At 45.2% G+C, this 20,663-nt stretch overlaps 2 long non-coding RNA genes across 2 annotated transcripts in view; both read right to left on the reverse strand.

Moving 5' to 3' along the window:
- The window catches only part of LOC126991662 (uncharacterized), a 1,393-nt gene extending 1,226 nt beyond the window's left edge, over window positions 1-167 (reverse strand). Inside the window, exon 1 of the long non-coding RNA XR_007745738.1 lies at window positions 1-167. This exon is cut by the window's left edge and continues 11 nt beyond it. This is a non-coding gene — a long non-coding RNA (uncharacterized LOC126991662).
- Window positions 168-1,782: 1,615 nt separating this feature from the next.
- LOC126991661 (uncharacterized) lies at window positions 1,783-8,771 on the reverse strand. The gene is made up of 4 exons (XR_007745737.1): window positions 8,656-8,771; window positions 8,401-8,539; window positions 7,811-7,872; window positions 1,783-1,795 (listed from the first exon to the last, which is right to left on the reverse strand). It is a non-coding gene; the product is annotated as an uncharacterized LOC126991661 (long non-coding RNA).
- Window positions 8,772-20,663: the final 11,892 nt, after the last annotated feature.

Raw genomic sequence — 20,663 nt, forward strand, 5'->3', positions numbered from 1 at the left:
GGAACAGGACCAGACCAAGTCCCATTACTACTACAGGTCAGCAGGGCAGCGGTAGTAGCAGCGGTAGAAATAGTAGTAGTAGTAGTAAAAGTAGTATCAGTAGTCGGGGTAGTAGTAGTAGTAGAAGTAGTATTGACAACATATCCCTTGGGGCACTCGTAGGTCGCTACACTGCCAACCCAGTAATAGTAATAGTAGTAATAGTAGTAGTAGAAGTAGTAGTAGTAGTAGCATAGCTGGGCACGATAACAGAAAACCTTATTCCCGATAACTGATAATGGAAAACCTTATCGGTGATAACCGATATTCGTTAACTGGAAACACAAATATAGGCGATACCCGATATAAATCCACAATTCCGATACTAGCTAGCGATAAGTCCGATAGGCGAAAACGATACTATATTGATATTTCAAATAAAAAACATCGATGAATAAAAATTTTCATTATCCGTATTTTATAAAACTTACAAAACCTGAAACCCACGCGTTGACACGTAGCTCTGGACGGTAATACTGGAAACCCTGAACCTGTTGTGTTATTTGGCGTCCCCGCCGTCTAAACACTGGTCTCTCGTGAACTGTTCAGACCAGCAGACCTGTACACTCTCACAAAGCTTTTTAGCCGTAATTAAGAGTTGCTGGAAGGCTGAATCAGACATACAGTACCACCATGCCCGCTGAACGACACTCTGTACGAGTTGTATTTATATGTACAGAGTGTCGTTCAGCGAGGATGGCTGTACTGTGTGTCTGATTCAGCCTTCCAGCAACTCTGTTAAAAAGCTTTGTGAGACTGTACAGGTCTGCTGGTCTGAACAGTTCACGAGAGACCAGTGTTTGTAAACAAAAGCACCAGCTGTTGACGATGGGACACCAAATAACACAACACCGGGTGCCTTCAACACCATGGCATGCTCACAAACGAATACGGAATAGCAAATTTGAGGCAGTGAATAACCATTTTGGGGGCAAAGTTAAATGATTTTTCTCTTTAATATATTGATTTTTGAGTCACGCAGGCCCAGTAGGGAGGAGACGGTTTTGTTTTCTGAGAGGCGGGAAAAAGTAGCGATTATCGCTAGTTTGGTTACAAAAGTAACGAAGATACCGATATACATTTAAACAAGTAGCGGATGCCCGATAACCTGATTTTGTTATCAGCGATAAAGTATCGCGATAACTTATCGCGATGACGCCCAGCTATGAGTAGTAGTAGTAGTAGTAGTAGTAGTAGTAGTAGGGGTGGGTTAGGGATAGTACTCTTCTGGGGTGTGAAATAGTACCTTAAAGGGTGTTCTAATTAGCGTGGTGATAGTCTAAGGTGTCTAGGAATGTCACATTTTGTCCACCTGTCATATACTGTCCACTTATCATATACTGTCCACCTATCATATACTGTCCAGCTATTATATAATGTTCACCTATCATATATTGTCCACCTGTTATATACTGTCCAGCTATCATATACTGTCCACCTGTCATATATTGTCCACCTATCATATACTGTCCACCTGTCATATATTGTCCTTACCTGTAGCTCTCGTTCTCTCTCTCTTTCCCCCTCCCTCTCCTTCTCCCATAGAGCGAGGGGAGTCGGCGGTCGTTCCCCGAGATCAGTTTGAGCCGAGACGAAGCGAGACCGGCCTGGGACGAGGCAAGTTTGGGGTCGTCCTCGGGGGGGGCGGGGCATCTAATCTCTGTGTGTGGGGGCAGAGACGCACATGAGAAACACACACACACACACACACACACACACACACACACACACACACACACACACCCTCAGAGCCGACCTGGAATTAGAGCGAGTGAGAGAATTAGAGCGAGAGAGCGAGTGGGGGGGTCGTAGAGAGAGAGAGGGAGAAAGAGAGAGAGAGAGAGAGAGGGGGGTGGGAGAGAGAGAGAGAGAGAGAGAGAGAGAGAGAGAGAGAGAGAGAGAGAGGAGAGAGAGAGAGGAGAGAGAGAGAGAGAGAGAGAGAGAGAGAGAGAGAGAGAGAGAGAGAGAGAGAGAGAGGAAAGGAGAGAGTTTGTGAGAGAGAGAGAGAGAGAGAGAGAGAGAGAGAGAGAGAGAGAGAGAGAGAGAGAGAGAGAGGGTGGGAGAGATGTACATAGATTTTACATAGAAAATCAGACCACACAGACCCATGGTCCAGACTTGGTGGTCTGTCCTTAAACCTAAGTGATTTTACATTAATCAGAAGACTCCAAAACGTTGCATTTCTACTCTCGTTGATATTAAGTTGAAGGAAGTGACGGTCGAGCTTATTTGTGAAGGAGTCAATCGTGTTACACTGGACCACTGATGATGGGAGCTTATTCCATTCTCGCACTACAACGTTGGTGAAGAAAAATTTGGTGCAGTCTGAATTTACTTGTCTACATCTGAGTTTTACGCCATTGTTCCTCGTGCGCAAAGTGTCATCGATCATAAACAATGTTGATCTGTCTACATTCGTGAAACCATTAAGTATTTTAAAACATTCGATCAGTTTTCCTCGGAGGCGACGTTTCTCAAGAGAGAACATGTTAAGGGTAGAAAGCCTTTCTTCGTAGGATTTGTTGCGCAAGGAAGGGATAATTTTCGTTGCCCGACGCTGAACACCTTCTAATTTAGCAATATCCTTTGCATGGTGAGGAGACCAAAACTGTACCGCATATTCCAAGTGGGGTCTGACTAAACTGTTGTAGAGCGGGAGTATTACATCTTTATTCTTAAATAAAAAGTTTCTTTTAATGAAGCCCAACATTCTGTTCGCTTTATTTGCTGCATCGATGCATTGCTGTGAGAATTTGAGGTTTGACGCGATTTTGACCCCCAAGTCCTTGACGCATTGAACGCTTTTGAGTTTAACGCCGCGCATTTCGTAATCAAACTTCTTATTCCTCGTTCCAACTTGAAGGACCTGGCACTTGTCTACGTTAAAGGGCATCTCCCATCTATCCGACCAAGCTGAAATTTTGTGCAAATCCTCTTGGAGGCTTTGCCTGTCTTCGTCAGTGAGAACCGAGTTACCAATCTTTGTGTCGTCTGCAAATTTACTAATGCGGTTATTGAGTCCAACATCCACGTCGTTGATGTAAATAATGAAGAGCACTGGGCCAAGAACCGAGCCCTGAGGGACGCCACTAGTGACAGGCGCCCACTCTGAGTTAAATCCGTCAATCACTACTCTTTGTTGTCTGTTGCTCAACCAATTCGCGATCCATTGGTTTACCTGACCGTCAATACCTATTTGTTTTAATTTGTAAAGTAATTTATGATGCGGGACTTTATCAAACGCTTTCTGGAAATCAAGATAGACTACGTCCAGTGATTTGGTTACGTCATAAACAGTGAAGAGGTCGTTATAAAAGGTTAATAGATTTGATAGGCAGGATCTTTTGTTTCGGAAGCCATGTTGTGAGTCCCCAATTAATGAGTGGCTTTCAAGGTAACTCACAATTTTGTCTCTAATTATGCCCTCAAGTAGCTTACCTACAACCGAAGTTAGACTAATGGGCCTGTAATTACCTGGTACTTTTTTGTCTCCTTTCTTAAAAATTGGTGTCACGTTAGCCTTTTTCCAATCTGAAGGGACAATGCCTTGTCGCAAGGACATATTGAATACGGTTGTGAGGGAGGAGAGTATTTCGCTCTTTGTTTCTTTCAGCAGAGTTGGATATACTTTATCAGGTCCAGGACTTTTATTTGTTTTAAGTGATTTGAGGGCTTTAAGGACTTCATCGGGTTTTATTTCAAAGTTAGACAATGCATGCTCGGGATTTACATTAGCACTGGTGTTGTTGGTGGTGGTGGGAGGACTGTTATTATTAAACACCGAGGAAAAGTAATTATTTAATAGGTTTGCAACGTGTTGGCTGTCAGTCACTAGTGTACCGTCGCTGTTTATTAAAGGTCCAATTCCACTTCTGATCGCCTTTCTGTTGTTTATGTAACTGAAGAAGGATTTCGGATTATTTTTACAGTTGGCTGCAATATTTTCTTCATATCTACGCTTTGCCTGATGCACTAATCTTTTTACTCGTCGCCTTGCATCATTGTAAAGTCTAATGTTTTCGTTCGTGCTTTGGTCTTTCTTTAACCTGTAAGACAATTTTCTCTCCTTGACTGAGTGTTTAATTTCGCTATTAAACCAAGGTGGACTTTTATTAGTGTTAATTCGCTTCGCACAAGGGACAAATGTGTCCTGCTGAGTGAGTAAGTGATTTTTAAAGTTTAGCCAGGCGTCCTCTGCATTGCCGTCATCTGATAGTTGCATATCTATTAGTTTTCGTCGGATTTCTACGAAGTTGGCTCTTTTGAAATTGGGCACCTTAACTTTATTTTCAGTCACCGATGTTTGAGCTCTAATGTCAACGCGCACTAGTTTATGATCGCAGGAACCGAGGTGTTCTCCTACCGTGACATTACTGACTAGGTTATCTTGGGTCGCTATAACAAGGTCAAGTATGTTATTTTGTCGAGTTGGTTCAGAAACCATTTGGCTTAGATAATTTTCCTCTAGAAATTCGATCATTCTATGGGACTCACCTTCTGTACCCGACAGTGTCGCCCAGTCGATATGGGGAGGTTAAAGTCTCCTAGTATCAGTGAGTCGCTGTTATTAAGTGACTGCCTTAAGATGCTGTACATTTCAAGATCGCCATCAAGTGATTGCCCCGGAGGCCTGTAAGTGACAGATATATTTAAATTGACTTTGCAATGTTTACTCGCACGCACAAATGTTCAACGTTACTGTTTCTTGGTGTTTTGTCAGTAGGTTGCAAGTAGCTTTTGACAAAAAGGGCGACACCACCCCCTCTACGGTTTACACGATCATTGTTGAAGAATCTGTAGCCATCTATGTTATATTCGGAACTTAAATCAATATTAGTGGTGTCGATAAATGTTTCGGTTATAGCAATTACGTCAAAGTTTTCTGTCAGAGCAAGACATCGCAGTTCATCAAATTTATTTCTTAGGCTACGCGCATTGAAACTAAGGACTCTTAGGTTATCTTGAAGCTTGGTAATAGAGGTACTGGAGGGTTCAATGTTACGAGTCTGTTGCGGTGTGAGGTGTCTATTTACACGGGCGGGATGGAAGGACGTGGCTGAGGGTCGTTTTTTGTTGTTCGGGCGTTACGTACGGCGTTGTTGAGGAGCCTTCCAAATCTGGCTGCCCCGATGGGGGACAGGTGTATGCCGTCCCTTTGGAAAAATCTACTCTGGCCGTAGAAATCGTTCCAGGCGTTAAAGAATTCGACGTCAAGCTCTCCGCAGAGAGTCTGCAGGCGGTTGTTGAGGCTGAAGGCCTTACTGTAGAAGTCGCCCTCATCCCATGTCCGTGGTAGAATTCCTGAAATCAAAATATTAGGGGATTTAGTCTTATACTGCTGGATGAGCCTACGGTACTTGTCCAGCAGTTCCTCAGACCGGGTCGTGGTGACGTCGTTTGTACCTGTGTGGAGAACAAAGAGTGAGTCATTAGAGGCCTCAGCGGAGACCTCGTCCAGGGCAGCTGTGATGTCGTCAACACCAGCTCCAGGATAACAGTAGTTACGCCTACGACGGGGGACTCTGCCACAGAATTCAACCACCTGATGGCGAATCATAGAGTCACCGACCAAGAAGGTGCTCTGTTCCTCGTCCTCCTCCTCCAGTATGGCAAATCTGTTGTAGCAATGAGTAGGATAAATGGCTCTAGGGCGGGTCTGGCTCCTCCTCTCACGGGGGTGAAGCATTCAGCGTCAGCTCTACCGGCTCCCTGTGACGTGCCTTCTTCGGAAGGTGGCTGGGCATCGAGTGCAGGTGAGGAGGGTGATGAGGCGTCAATTGCAGGAGGGGCGACGATGTTGGCCTGAATAAACTCCTGCAAGGTATCAACAGTACTTGTTAGTTCGGTGATCTTCTTCTCGCCAGCCGTCAGCCTTTCGTCCTGTTGAAGGAGTCTCGTTTCCATCTGCTGAGTCAACAGGCAGATCTTGCAGACGGTCGATCGTCCTGAGAAGAAATGACCAGAGAAGTTTCCTGTGCAAGTCGAACATTTCTTTAGCGCCATCTTGGTAAGGAGGAGGTATCTATATATTTGCTTTGCTTTTTTCTTTTTCGTAGGGCAGAGGGACGCGTGCGTGAATAAGCGAGAATAAGGAGAGAGAGAGAGAGAGAGTGAGAGAGAGAGAGAGAGAGAGAGAGAGAGAGAGAGAGAGAGAGAGAGACAGAGAGGAGAGAGAGACAGAGAGACAGACAGAGAGACAAGAGAGAGAGAGAGAGAGAGAGAGAGAGAGAGAGAGAGAGAGAGAGAAGAGAGAGAGATGGGAAGGCGTAGGAGGAGATAGGGATGGAGGGAGGAAGAGGGCGAAGGAAAGGGGGGAGAGAGAGGTGGGAACGAGATAGGGAGTGAGGAAGGAGAGACAGAGAGGGGCAAGTGGGGGGGTAATGAGAGAGAGAGAGAGGGGGGGCAATGGAGAGGGAGGCGAGAGAAGAGGAGGAGCGAAACGCGAGAGGGAGGGAGGGAGGATTACTGGTCTCTGGGGAATAATCTGGTCAAGTCAGGTCAGGTAGGTCTGAACACCTGCGGTAGGTCTGAACACCTGCGTAGGAAGTGGCGTCGGAGTGGAATCTGGAAATATATAAAGAATGTGGCGGAAAGAGTGTAACACTGTGTTTTGTGTATAGGTGTATATATGTTTTACAGGGCGCTACTGCGAGAGGGTAGATACAGGCGGAGAGAGGTAGTAAAAATAAGGGCAACACTTAATCCTGTCCGGCGAGTCACGTGGTCGCACAGCAAACAGCACACCTCTGCGGGCAGCTAACTCGGTTGACTAAGCAGTACGCAGCACGACGCGAAATAGCACACGGCACAGAGCACAGCAAGATCTACAGTACAGTTCAGTACAGCACACGAGGGTGGAATCTCAAGCGAGAGAGGTCACGGAAGTGGGAGCGCGTGCGGTTTGACCTCTCGGGGTGAGGGCAAGGCGCTGAGAGGAATATATATATATTTTTATTTATTTATTTTTTTTTTTTTACGTCGTGGCATTGTGCGCCGGTAGGCTTGTTCCCGGTGGATCCTGATGGTCGGTCCAAGGCTTCTTTCCGGTGGGTCCTGATGGTCGGCCCAGCCCGTTCTGGCGCAGGCGAGTGTTTATAGTGGCGCCATCTTGCATTGGCTCATGCTGCCCTCCCGGAGCTCATCTTTGATCCTAGAATCTAGAGTCCGGGTTGATAGGTGGTCTTCTGGACAGCATGTGGGTAGTTTTAAACCACTCGGCGGCGGCTGAAAAATCCCAGCTTGGTGGCACCGGTCGGGGATTGAACTCGCGTCCTCCTGGATGCGGGGCCGTCTTGCTATCCTTCCAGCCACCGCCGAGAGAGAGAGAGAGAGAGAGAGAGAGAGAGAGAGAGAGAGAGAGAGAGAGAGAGAGAGAGAGAGAGGAAAAAAAAGAAGAAAATCACACTAACAAAATTACTTACAACAATATTAATACTTACAAAAATACTCACAAAAAATATTAATACTTACAAAATTACTTATGAAAAATCTTACTTACAAAAAATCTTACTTATAAAAATGTTACTTACGAAAATTGTGAAAATCTTACTTATAAAAATCTTACTTACAAAAAATCTTACTTATAAAAATCTTACTTACGAAAATTTTACTTATAAAAATCATACTTACAAAAATCTTACTTATGAAAAATCCTACTTACGAAAAACATTACTTACAAAAATCTTATTTACAGAAAATCTTACTTATGAAAAATCTTACTTATAAAAAATCTTACTTACGAAAAATCCTACCCATGAGAAAATCTACTTACTTGGAAACTGTAGCCAGTGACGAATCCTCCAGCAGGCACTTCAGGCTCCCCGCAAGTGATCACTGTAAGTAGCCGTAAGTAATTGTAAGAAGTTGTAAGTAGTAATGATATATATATACCCAATTTTACTTAGAAATACTTAACACACTTACAAACATATACCAGTACACAGACATATGTACTTACAAAACACACACACACACACTTGCACTCACTTACACACTTACAAAAGACATATCTACTACAAGAGAGAGAGAGAGAGAGATACCAACCAACACACCTTCTGTTACTGACCCGGGTGCTTACAAACCGGACCTACTTACGAACTACTTAAGAACTTGAATCTACTTACACGCACACACTCGGGGTCACTACCAGTCCCCACTAACATACCAACCAACACACCATCTACTACTAACCCGGCTACTTGCGGACAAGACCTACTTACGACCAACTTACAGAGCTTGAATCTACCTACACACGCACTCGGGGTCACTTACAGTCCACACTAACATACCATCTACTACCAACCCGGGTACTTACAAACCGGACCTACTTACGACCTACTTACAGAACATGAATCTACTTACACACACACTCGGGGTCACTTCCGGTCCACTTCCCGTCACTGCCACATGACCTGACCTCACTGCCACTTAACCAGAAGTTTGGGCCACACTCGTAAGTAACTTGAGAGCCGTAAGTAGTCGTCTTGTTAAGTAGAATGGTCTGTAAGTAGAAGTGGCGGTTAGTAGTAGTAGTAATAGTAATATTGGTAGATGAGATTTCTGAGACTTACTTATAAATCTACTTACAGCTACTTACATCTCTCTTACGTTACTTACCTGGCCGTTAGTAGGTTGAGAGGGCAACCCGCAGTCGGTAAACAAACAAGATGGCTGACTGGCACTCCAAGACCCGCCCAGCTGACAGGATAGAGTCTGGAACGCGTATAGAAAATGTTTGAGTTCTCTTTCCACCAACGCAAGTATTTGGCTCCACTTCACCTCCACTTTTCTCCACTTTCCACTCATGCCTCCTCCACCTCCTTGCACCCACTTATAGATCCACCTTTCCTCTATCCATCCACGCTATCCACACCCTCCTATCCTTATCCATTCCCCTGCTATCCATGTTTTTATCCGACTACTTACTGCATCTTCCATCTTTCTAGGGAGGTCAGAAATTTTTTGGCTTCATTTCACATCCATTTTTCTCCATTTTCCACTCATGCCTCCTCCACCTCCTTGCCCCCACTTATAGATCCACCTTTCCTCTATCCATCCACACTATCAACAACCTCCTATCCTTATCCGTTACCCTGCTATCCAAGTTTTTATCAGACTACTTACTGCATCTTCCATCTTTCTAGGGGGTCAGAAAATTTTTTGGCTTCATTTCACATCCATTTTTCTCCACTTTCCACTCATGACTCCTCCACCTCTTTGCACCCACTTATAGATCCACCTTTCTTCTATCCATGCACGCTATCCACACTCTCCTATCCTTATCCAATCTCTCGTTATCCCTGTTTTTATCAAGGACTATGCCTCTTATCTTCCATCTTTCTTGGGGGTCAGAAAATTTTTGGCTTCATTTCACATCCATTTTTCTCCACTTTCCACTCATGCCTCCTCCACCTCCTTGCACCCACTTATAGATCCACCTTTCTTCTATCCATCCACGCTATCCACACCCTCCTATTCTTATCCATTCCCCTGCTATCCTTGTTTTTATCCGACTACTTACTGCATCTTCCATCTTTCAAGATAGGTCAGAAATTTTTTGTGTCTATTTTAACTCCACTTTTCTCCACCTTCCTCTCATGCCTTCTCTACCGCCTTGCACCCACTTATAGATCCACCTTTCCTCTATCCATCCAAGCTATCCACACTCTCCTATCCTTATCTAACCTCTCGTTATCCCTGTTTTTATTAAGGACTATGCCTCTTATCTTCCATCTTTCTTGGGGGTCAGAAATTTTTTGGCTTCATTTCACATCCATTTTTCTCCACTTTCCACTCATGCCTCCTCCACCTCCTTGCACCCACTTATAGATCCACCTTTCCTCTATCCATCCACACTATCCATACCCTCCTATCCTTATCCGTTCCCATACTATCTATGTTTTTATTAAGGACTATGACTATCATCTTCCATCTTTCTAGGGAGGTCAGAAATTTTTGTGTCTACTTTAACTCCACTTTTCTCCACCTTCCTCTCATATCTCCTCCACCTCCTTGCACCCACTTATAGATCCACCTTTCCTCTATCTATCCACGCTATCCACACCCTCCTATCCTTATCCATTCCCCTGCTGTCCATGTTTTTATCCGACTACTTACTGCATCTTCCATCTTTCTAGGGAGGTCATAAATTTTTGTGTCTAATTTAACTCCACTCTCCTCCACTTTCCTCTCATTCCTCCTCCACCTCCTTGCACTCACTTATAGATCCACCTTTCTTCTATCCATCCATACTGTCCACACCCTCCTATCCTTATCCATTCCCCTGCTATCCATGTTTTTATCCGACTACTTACTGCATCTTCCATCTTTCTAGGGAGGTCAGAAATTTTTGTGTCTTTTAACTCCACTTTTCTCCACTTTCCTCTCATTCCTCCTCCACCTCCTTGCATTCACTTATAGATCCACCTTTCTTCTATCCATCCATACTATCCACACCCTCCTATCCTTATCCATTCCCCTGCTATCCATGTTTTTATTCGACTACTTACTGCATTTTCCATCTTTCTAGGGAGGTCAGAAATTTTTGTGTCTATTTTAACTCCACTTTTCTCCACTTTCCTCTCATTCCTCCTCCACCTCCTTGCACTCACTTATAGATTCACCTTTCTTCTATTCATCCACACTATCCACACCCTCCTATCCTTATCCGTTCCCATACTATCAATGTTTTTTATCAAGGACTATGACTATCATCTTCCATCTTTCTTGGGAGGTCAGAAATTTGTGTGTCTACTTTAACTCCACTTTTCTCCACCTTCCTCTCATATCTCCTCCACCTCCTTGCATCCACTTATAGATCCACCTTTCTTCTATCCTTCCACACTATCCACACCCTCCTATCCTTATCCAAGACCAGGACACACACACACACACACACACACACACACACACACACACACACACACACACACACACACACACACAGAAACGTACATAACAAAAACGCACATGGGAAGTAGCTGGTCTGGGTGTGATTCTATAGTTTTCCCAACACACACACACACACACACACACACACACACACACAGAAGCGTACATAAAAAAACGCACACAGAAAAGAAGCCGCACACAAAAACACCTACACAAAAACGTACATGACAAAAAAACGCACACAAAAACACCTACACAAAAACGTACATGACCCAAACGCACACACACACACTTACATAACAAACCCGTACACGCCCAAAAAACGTACATGACACAAAACGCACACAGACACACAAACACGTACATGAGACAAACGGAAACGCACATGGGACCCAAACTTGCACACACACACACAAAAACGTACATGACAAAAACGCACATACACACTTACATAACAAACCCGTACATGCACAAAAAACGCACACAGACACAAAAACGTACATGAGACAAACGAAAACGCACATGGGACCCAAACTTACACACACACACACAAAAAAAAACGTACATACACAAAAACGCACATACACTTACCGTACATAGCAAACCCGTACACACACACACACACACATGTACGTCTAAACACACATATATTTACCGGCATATTTGAGGGCTCCCCACGCCTCCTTAGGCCTCCACATGTGCGCTACAGGTAGGTGCCGCCTTAATAAGCTCACCTGCCGCACCTAGGCACAAAATGGCCGGCGGGAGGACGAAAAAAGCGATAAATATAGGAGAGAAACACTTTGCCGACCTCCCCGAGCGGCCGCCATCTTGAACCTGATCCTGATGTCACGGGCGACTGCGGATTTATCGGTCCCAGCTTCAGTCTTTTTAACGGAATGGGATGGGAAGGGATGGGATAGGGAAGGGATGGGACAGGAACATAGCTGGGCACGATAACAGAAAATCTTATTCCCGATAACTGATAACTGATAATGGAAAACCTTGTCAATGATAACTGATATTCGTTAACTGGTCACACAAATATAGGCGATAACCGATACCCGATATTAATCCACAATTCCGATACTAGCCAGCGATAAGTCCGATAGGCGCAAAGGATACTATATTGATATTTCAGATAGAACAACATAAATGAATTAAAATTTTCATCATCTGTATTTTATAAAACTTACAAAACCCACACGTTGACACGTAGCCTGGATTCCTCAATCTTACCAGCCACGCCTCCGGTATCTCTCGCATTTACCGGAGCGCTGCCAGAGCTGCGGCATCTTTCAAACACGGCATTCATCACCGGCATGGTAACGCTCCGGTAACTCGCACCCTAGCAACGATTGGTTGGGCTGGACAGCCAATCACGTGCGACCTTTGATGCTGTATTTCACGTGTCGTTTGTTACTGAAACACAGACTTCAAAATCAAGACATGTGTATTGTACAGGCGTAAATACTGCCTTAAAACAAATAATTAGCGTGGTGATCTCTCAATTAGATGCGTTTTTTACGAATGAATGCACGTTACTTGTATATTTATTCTTGAAATATAAATATACTTGCTTATGTAGCCTATTCTGGACATTTTTGTGTTACCTTCATAGTTTTCCGTCGCCAACACCTGCTGCGTGCCTCGCTATCACAAGACTGGGTATTACTCTAGTGTTTGCCCACACTCACCCCTCGCAACCAAAACTGGCTAGGGGGCCATTGTCATCACGCCTCACTGGTGCAGCCAAGCAATGGGCGTGGGCGTGGGAAGCTGTGGCTGCTGAGGTGAATGGCGTGATGAGTGGCTTCGTGAGTAGTGTGGAGGAGGTCAGAGGAAAATTTTACGACATTAAACTCCACAGCAAGAATATTGGACACTTGAGACGGGAGGTGACTGTCACAGACAGAACACTATTCCCTCTGCAGTGTTTTAACAAGTAGGGAAAAGTCCTGTGGTGGACAGTTCCATGAGACGGGAGGTGACTGTCACAGACAGAACACTATTCCCTCTGCAGTGTTTTAACAAGCAGGGAAAAATCCTGTGGGTGGACAGTTCCATGAGACGGGAGGTGACTGTCACAGACAGAACACTATTCCCTCTGCAGTGTTTTAACAAGCAGGGAAAAGTCATGTGGGTGGACAGTTCCATGAGACGGGAGGTGACTGTCACAGACAAAACACTATTCCCTCTGCAGTGTTTTAACAAGCAGGGAAAAATCCTGTGGGTGGACAGTTCCATGAGACGAGAGGTGACTGTCACAGACAGAACACTATTCCCTCTGCAGTGTTTTAACAAGCAGGGAAAAGTCATGTGGTGGACAGTTCCATGAGACGGGAGGTGACTGTCACAGACAGAACACTATTCCCTCTGCAGTGTTTTAACAAGCAGGGAAAAGTCATGTGGTGGACAGTTCCATGAGACGGGAGGTGACTGTCACAGACAGAACACTATTCCCTCTGCAGTGTTTTAACAAGCAGGGAAAAGTCATGTGGTGGACAGTTCCATGAGACGGGAGGTGACTGTCACAGACAGAACACTATTCCCTCTGCAGTGTTTTAACAAGCAGGGAAAAGTCATGTGGGTGGACAGCTCCACAGACTTACATACTACAGAGTGCGGCCTGCAAGTGAAGCCGGCCTGAGGCCGTGGACGGGTCCGCCCTGTTCATCGCAAACCGACGACTTCACACACCTCACTCCCACCATCACATCACATAACATAAAATTGTAACAATAATGTGTAAATACACATACGAAAATCAAAGTTAAATGAATAGGGAGTACACATTTTCTTGCATTTATTTCTCTTCAACTCCTTCGTACTCAGCTGTTTTTCGTCACATCGCTTCTATAAGCCCAGATCCTAAATCTGCATGCATTTCTGCTTCTGATGGTGTAGGGCACATCACGAGGTAAAAAATACATAGGCTCAAAATCGCCTCCGAACATGAGCCGCGGCAGTGTCTAAGCACATACCACGCCTGCGGTAACTCAGTTACGGGTGCTCCGAGCCGCGGTAACTTTTGGCCTTACCACAGCTCCGGTAAGTGATTGATGAATGCCGATTTATCGGGTGGGCGGAGATACCGCGAGACTTACCAGACAGAGGTCCGGTAAATGGTTTGATGAATCCCGCCCCAAGTTGATAAGCCATGCATTTATTTTTAACCTTCTTGGTACTGCTTTCTGCGTTAGAGGTACATGAGCAACACTGAAAAACTTCATGGGGTACATAAGATTAAAAACGTTCAGAATCCCTGCTGTAACCCTTCTACTCTTCCGATCATAACCCTATTTCTGTACCCTGTCCTATCGCTCCTGTACATCCTCTGGACCCACCGAAGAGGCTATGCATCTGGTATTTTGCTTCCGCTCGGTGGACCGACCTGAGGATGTACTTTTCAGATTTCCCGTGGAATGATTATTGCTTCCAGGAGAGAGACCCCTCTGTGTGCCCAGCGCATAACAGAGATGATTGTCTCTGGAATGGAGGAACACATTTCACTTACTTTCTCTACCTCCCATGCTAAAAAGACTTGGTTCAATCACGCTTGTTCTCGTGCTGTGAAAGATAGAGAGGCGGGTAACATAAGCTACCAGAGCCTTCGAACTCCCGCTAACCATGATCTTTAAACTTCTGCCCGGAATCGTGCCAAATCTATTCTTCGACTTACCAAAAACTCTTTCATAAACAAAGTGTCGCAACCTTGCTTTCTCTAATTTTCCCAGAAACTTATGACATCTAGCCACAAATATCTACCTTCAATTTCGCTTCTTCATCTTTCCCTCCTCTCCTTAACCCTGACGGCAGCACTGCCGTCTCGTGTATCTCTAAGGCTGAACTCTTTTCTCAAACTTTCTGTAAAAACTCCACTCTGGACGATTCTAGGCATATCCTCCTACTCATCCCCCCTCTGACTCCCTTACGCCTGTTATTAAGATTCTTAAGAATGATGGTTTCTATGCCTTCTCTGGCCTCAATTCTCTGAAGGCTTATGGGCCTGATGGAGTGCCTCCTATTGCCCTTAAAAACTGTGTTTCCGTGCTAACACCCTGCCTGGTCAATTTTTTTCGTCTCCGCCCTTTAAAATCTACCTTTCCTTTCTGCTGGAGGTACGCCTTCATACAGCCTGTGTCTAAGAAGGATGACCTGTTCAATCCTTCAAACTACCTCCTTATAGCTCTACTTTCCTGTCTATCTATAGCTTTGGAATCAATCCTTAACTGGAAGATTCTTAAGTATCTATCCACTTTGACCTACTATCTGATCGCCAGTATGGGTTTCGCAAGGAACGTTCTACTGGTGATCTTGATGACTCTTGGTCATCCTCTCTTAGCCATTTCGGTGAAACTTTCACTGTTGTGCTAGACATATAACAAGCCTTTGATACAAGTCTTTGCTTTATAAACTACCCTCATACGGATTATATCCTTTCCTTTATTCCTTTATCTACAGGTTCCTTTCTAGCCGATCTATTTTTTCTCTGGTAGACGGTCACTGTTCTTCCCCTAAACCTGTCAACAGTGGTGTTCCGCAGGGCTCTGTCCTAACACCCACTTTCTCTCTGTTGTTCATTGATGATCTTCTTTCCAAAACAAACTGTCCTATCCATTCATATGACAAAGACTACTCTGCATTACTCAACCTTTTTTGATAGAAGGCTCACCTAACAGGAAGTATATTGTTGTGCTGGAAGCTTCCCCGGCGTCCATAGGCCTCTAGAAGGCTCCAGGAAAAGCGAGCAAGGGGGCGGGGAGCAAGGCCTCGTCCGCGCCCCGTGGGGCGCGGTCAGGCGCCAGGCGGGAAGTGTTGCCAACTCGCACATACTTTAGCTACATGTTCTTGTATGATCTAAAATATACTGTAACATTCTAGACTGTACTGTTCTGGATATATATAGAAGAAGAGGGCGAGAGGAGCCCCAGTCCCAGTCATAGTAAGCTAGTGGTAAGTGAAGAGTCAGAGTGAAGTGTACTACTAAGGAAGAATATTAAACTACAGAAGCTGTGCAAAGTGTTTACATATCTCCCTCCCACGGAGTCTCCTGACGGCGACACGGAACCCAAGTAACACGTCCGGCATAATAATGTAATACCAGGATGAAGGCCGTAGAACATCTAACCTCAGACCTTACTGTCATCTCCGATTGAAGCAAGAAGAACTTGGAGCCATTCAACGCCTCAAAAACTCAATTTCTCCACCTATCCACTCGATACAATCTTTCAAACACCTACCCCCTATTCTTCGACAATACTCAGATGTTACCTTCTACAGTAAACATCCTCGGTTTATCCATAACTTAAAATCTCAACTAGAAACTTCACATCTCCACTCTTGTTAAATTAGCTTCCTCGAGGTTGGGCGTGCTGTATCGTCTCCGCCAGTTTTTCCCCCTTCCGAGATGCTGTCCATATGCAGGGGCATTGTCCGCCCTCGTATGGAGTATGCATCTCACGTGTGGGGGGGCTCCACTCACACAGCTCTCTCGGACAAAGTATAGTGTCAAAGGCTCTTCGTCTCATCAACTCCTCTCCTCATACTGACAGACTTCTACCATTTAAAGTCCGCCGCCATGTTGCATCTCTTTCTATCTTCTATCGATATTTTTACACTGACTGCTCTTCTGGACTTGCTAAATGCATGCCTCCCCCCCTCCCGCAGCCCCGCTGCACTCGACTTTCTACTGCAGCTCATCCCTAAACTGTCCAAACCCCGTATGCAAGACTTAACCAGCATTTCTCATCCCCTTCATTTTCAAACTCTGGAAAAATATTCCTTCGTCTGTATTTCCTCCTGCCTATGACTTGACCTCTTTCAAATGGGAAGTATCTGGACACCTCTCCTACCGAAATTGACCTCTCTTTTGGGCAGTCTTCACTTTTATCTTTTAGGAACAGCGATTTGAGGGATTTTTTTCTACTCTTTCTTTTTGTTGTCTTGAGCTGCTTCCTTTACTGTTGAAAAAAGTTTTATACAAGTGTCTTTTATGAGGGCAACCCACATTTTGTCCATCTCGTTTTGTATTCTAGCGCTCCTTATATACTTGATGCCGGCACCGTCCACTCGTTATATGGACACTTAGGATCCGTTGTGAACGACTTAGAAACTGATATCCTATCAAAAGTAGCCAAATTCGCCGACGACACCAAATTAGGAGGTACGGTAATGAACAGTCAAAGTTGCGAAAAGATTCAATCAGACTTAATAAGACTTGCCGACTGGAGCGAAAAATGGCAAATGAGTTTTAACGTAGATGAATGTAAAGTAATGCACATAGGTAAAAAAAAATACTAACTTTATATATCAGATTCAAGGACATGAGCTCAGCGAAGTAAAACAAGAAAAGGATCTTGGTGTCATTATCAGTAACACTCTTAAAATGAGTGATCAATGTTTTGCAGCGAGTAAAACAGCCAATATGTTAGGACTAATCTCAAGAAACTTTGATTATAAATCACTCGAACTTATGAGGAGATTATATTTAGCATTTGTAAGACAACGCCTAGAATACGCCGTTCAGTTCTGGTCACCGAACTTTATCAAAGATCAAGTTTTGCTAGAAATGATACAACGACGAGCAACCAAACAAATTCCAGCGCTCCGAAACTTGCCATATGACGAGCGTTTAAAGCGTTTAGATATATTTTCCCTAAAAAAGCGAAGGATAAGAGAGGACTTAATTGAAGTGTTCAAAATCCTTAATGGATTCGACAATATTAACCCAGATAGTCTATTTCAGAGAGACACCAACACAATAACACGCAGCAACGGTATGAAGTTAAAGGGAAACCGATGTAACACACTGGTGCGCAAAAGTTTTTTTCAATAATAGAGTCGTCGATCACTGGAATAGACTCCCACCGTCAGTAGTTAGCGCACAGAGTATCAATAGCTTCAAGTCTTCATTGGATAAGTACTTCAGGGATATAAGATTATACTGACCTTTCTTCGCATGTTTTCAGACAGATTGCAGCAAGACGTCAACCTAAATTCATATTATTCTCCCCCACAACCTAGATTGCAAGTAGCGTAAGTTAACAATAGAGTAAAGCAACAGTTAATGTCCGCATGGCAGGTGGAGTGAGGTGTGGGTGCAGTAAGGTGACAGGTTACTGGTGCGTGCCTAGTACCGCCGGTAAAACGAGGATCAAGCCTCCACCTGTGCCCCTGAAACCACACCTCACACATCGCCTTGCAGAGGGAGCAGCATGGGTTCCACAGTCACGTCGTGACAGACTTCTTTCAGCATTTGAGCTGTTACGTCTCTCACTTCATCATGTCTCATGCAGACGAAACCTCCTCTCTTGCATGTCATGGCATGATTTTGGTTGAAGGGTGAGCCACAGTTACACATGTTTGGGAGCCCATCCACTGGCCAGCCATACCTGAGGGCAAGGGCATCAGTGAGTTCTTTTTTGTTTAAGTTGAAGCCTTTTGCCCTGATAGGTAGTGTGGTTAGCCAGTTTGAAGCGCCCACTTCCTGTGCAATATCTGTCCTCCTCCTTTTGTCTTCTGGGAGTTCTCTCATTAGGTCACTCAGAGTGTCTCTCTGTTTTTCTTCTCTGTTTTTGGAGATTTCATTCCTTAGTGACCTAATATCTTGAGGGTTGTCTTATCCCCTTTCATTTTGATTGGTAATATATCCGGTCATGGAGGCTGTGATTCGGAGTGAGTTCTCGAATTCAGACTCTGCCAGATTTTGCGGGTTGGTGATGCCGAGCCCACCCAATCTTGGCGGCAACTCCAGCAATCTTCTCTCCTGGTCACTGGGACATCTCCCATTTGCTATCGCCGGTATGAAGATGTTTCTGATAACATCATCCAGAGGTTTTAGTAACGGAGCAACATCAGGAACTGTCCTCATGAGGTAGTTCCATTTATGCTTGACACCGTACGTAAATGCTGCGTAGGCTGCCTGCGGTTCCGTTTTGGCGATCTCGCTCAGCCTCTGCAGTTCGGACTCCCAGCGCTTTACAGCTGTTTTCACATATTCGATTCTATAATCTGCTGTTCCAATAACTGCCCCGAGGTGTCTTTTACCAGTAACTGACAGTTTCACGTTGCTGCCCTGGAATGCTGTTTTGGCCCGATCGTATGCCTCTGGTTTTACAATCACCACAGACTTAGTGGCGTTGGGAAGGTACCCTATTTTAGGGCCGTGTTCATTGACGAGGTCCCACCATTTCCTGAGGTCTGCAGACTTTCCTACCCCAGTGAGGTCATCCGCATACGCCACCTGTTTGACGTTGGTGTTTTCATGGCGGATGATGTCCTGCAGCTTCATCATTCCCAGGGCAAACATTGCCATGGCCACTGGGTCGCCCTGGGTGGTGCCCTCTGAGGATTGTATGGCCACCGGGTCTCCAAGTCGTTGGTCATTATGACTGCTGATGAACAGTCTGGCAGAATCCTTGTATGTATTTTCAATATATTGGGCGAATATAGGGCACTTGATTTTGATGTTGTGCAGTGCTGTTTCCCTATTGATGTTGTTGAACGCATTAGCAGCGTCCACCATCAACACCGCCTCGCATTCTGGGTCTTCGAACATTTTCCTGACGGCGTGAATGGCCGCTTCACACCCAGCCTGCTGACCCGCACACACTTGGAGGTTTCCCACCGCCTTCCTCACGTCGTCCTTCACCACCTCCATGACAGCCTTGCCTATGATCCTCCTGAGCACCTCCCCCATCCCGATGGGGCGACAGCCTGGTTTTTTATCCAGCGGGATGAGCCGGCAGGCCATCAAAGGCTCGAGGTGTTGGCAATTCTCTGACGCCAATTTTCTTGCTAGGGCGGCTATTGCGTCGCGAAGATCCACAGCTGGATTACCAAAGATGTTCTTACTGAGGAGGTGTTTCCAACCCTTGGCATCCAAGCCTGATGGTCCAGCCGTTCCCTGCGTGTGAAGGGCGTGCCTCCAGATCACGTCACCGTTGATATGGTCGAAGACAACTCGATGCGGGAGGGTGTAGTCCCCAAGGAACTTCATTTCTGGGTGTGCAGGTCTAGCATCTGGATGCTTGTCCTTAAGGATCTGGCGTGTCTCTTCCGTCATGGGAAGGACTCCCGCTGCCTCATCTTCTAATGACAGTGATCTTGTCGCCATGGCAACTTTGCCTTGTCTCATCTTGTCAGCAAAGTTTCTAGCCCTGTCGTTACTGTCCTTCTTGCGAATGTTACGTCTGCGTAGTCTCTCCTGCAGTGTTTTAGACTCGTCAAGTAGCTTCCGGACGTCCCCTTCTTTCTTCTTTGTACCGTCTTCACGTCCTCAGATTGTTTCGACTTTTTGTGAGTCCGTTGGCATATGAGGTGCGGTAGTATGGCCATAATCTATAAAGCGTAGGTGGCGATTTGAGTGGAGTTGTTGTACGCTCTAACGAGGTGGGTTTTCTCCTCTATCAAAGTTTTGGTGGCGTTACATCTCGGGGCCTCAAATACGTTATTGGGAGAAAACGTTACCACATGATTGTAAGCGTCTCGCACCCACTCCTCTGTCTCCTCGAGTGTCCACCTCTGCCAGAAGCGGAGCTCGCGCGAGGCGTCCTCACCCTGGTCACCCTGCCCTTTTTGTTTTTGAGGCGTTGAAGGACACCAGGTTCCTCTTGCCCCAATCGGAAATAATAGTAAGGTCTGAGGCTAAGCGTTCTGCAGCCTCCAGCCTTGAGTCGTTAAGTTCCTGTAGGGTGGGTCTTCTATTAAAAGAAGTTGAGTAATGCAGAGTG

Source organism: Eriocheir sinensis, unplaced genomic scaffold (genome assembly GCF_024679095.1).
Source record: "Eriocheir sinensis breed Jianghai 21 unplaced genomic scaffold, ASM2467909v1 Scaffold317, whole genome shotgun sequence".
Lineage (NCBI taxonomy): Eukaryota > Metazoa > Arthropoda > Malacostraca > Decapoda > Varunidae > Eriocheir > Eriocheir sinensis.